The sequence below is a fragment of the Arvicanthis niloticus genome, chromosome 7 (assembly GCF_011762505.2).
Source record: "Arvicanthis niloticus isolate mArvNil1 chromosome 7, mArvNil1.pat.X, whole genome shotgun sequence".
Taxonomy (NCBI): domain Eukaryota; kingdom Metazoa; phylum Chordata; class Mammalia; order Rodentia; family Muridae; genus Arvicanthis; species Arvicanthis niloticus.
The window spans coordinates 63846064-63847353 of record NC_047664.1 but is presented as its reverse complement, the minus strand read 5'-3'; the positions used below and the strand labels follow the sequence as shown (position 1 = coordinate 63847353).

The 1290-nt window shown below is 42.6% G+C and overlaps 1 non-coding gene across 1 annotated transcript; it reads left to right on the top strand.

Moving 5' to 3' along the window:
- The first annotated feature begins 574 nt into the window (after positions 1 to 574).
- On the top strand, positions 575 to 712 carry LOC117713230 (small nucleolar RNA SNORA17). Its single transcript, XR_004607405.1, has one exon. It is a non-coding gene; the product is annotated as a small nucleolar RNA SNORA17 (small nucleolar RNA).
- Positions 713 to 1290: the final 578 nt, after the last annotated feature.

The following is a 1290-nucleotide window of genomic DNA, read 5'->3' as shown; positions in this document are numbered from 1 at the left end:
TCTTCCTAAGGGATTGCCATCCCCTTCAGGTCCCTCAAGCCTTCCCCTGACTCTTCCATAGGGGTCCTTGGTCGAAGGGTCAGCTGTTAGTAACTACATCTGTCTCAGTCAGCCACTGGTAGAGCCTATTTTTAACTGGTTGTTGTTATTTTGTTTTGTTTCATACTTAGTTTTGTAACTTCTTTGTATATTGTAGAAACTTACACTGTTTGATGAGTAGCTCGTAAAGCTGGCTTTTCATTTTATTGACTGATATTTAATACTAACTTCACTGTTCTACTCTATGGAATCTTTTTAGTTCAGCAGATCACTTTGACTTCTGTATCTTAGTTTTCCCTCAAATTACCTAATTGTTGATTATGCTGCAATGAAAGAGATTACAGGTCTAACCTGTTAGAAGACTGCTACATTCTGTTTAAATGGTGTTTTTCACCGTTGGTAATAAGAAGGTCCTAGGGCCTTAGAAAAGGAAAGGCGACGTTATATAATTATACTTTAAATTAAAAAAAATAAACAGTATATAACTAAATATTTCCATTTTGTTTTGTCTATCAAATTATAAGCCATAAGGAAATATGTCCCTAGCAACAGAAGTGTTGTGGGTGTGGCTGCTGTGTTATGGGTGCATCAGTAGGTGGCAGAGAGGAAAGAGTCCATGTCTATGTTCAATGTTCTGATCTAAGAAAATCTTACTGATTGATAGCTTAACATTCCCTGAAGAAAGCAAACATGAGAAGACCACCAGTGTAGTTTCAGGGGGCTGGGGCAGGGAACTAGCCTTAAACAATCACCAGTCTGGTGCTACACAGGCTATGATGGCTCCCAGGACAGAGAGCTAGCAAGAGACTAGAAGAAACATGTGTAGGACTGAGAGTGTAAGTGGGAATAAACTCAAGAAAGAAGAGTCTCAAATGGAGCCACTTGGGTGGGTTGGGGAAGGATCCAGACTCATGCCATGTGGCTTGGACAGTGAGCTAGCCTGAGACAACAATGAGTCAGGTGCCACAGAGGCCCAGGTGACCCCTGCCTAGTGCCGTAATGCATTGAGAGTAGCATAACACTCAGGAGGCTACTCCTGAGACAACCCCAGACACTCTGAGATCCAGTTTCCACTAAGAGGACCAAGTAAATGGTGGAAAAAATGGAAGAGAACGATAAACAGAAGGATGTGGGCACAATAAAGAGAGGCAGAGCTGGAGATTTGAGTGTAGAGAAGCCTGATGTGAGTAGCCGGTAACGGCATCTGGGACCATGGTGAAGTCCTGGCCTCTGCTGCCACTTTGAACCATA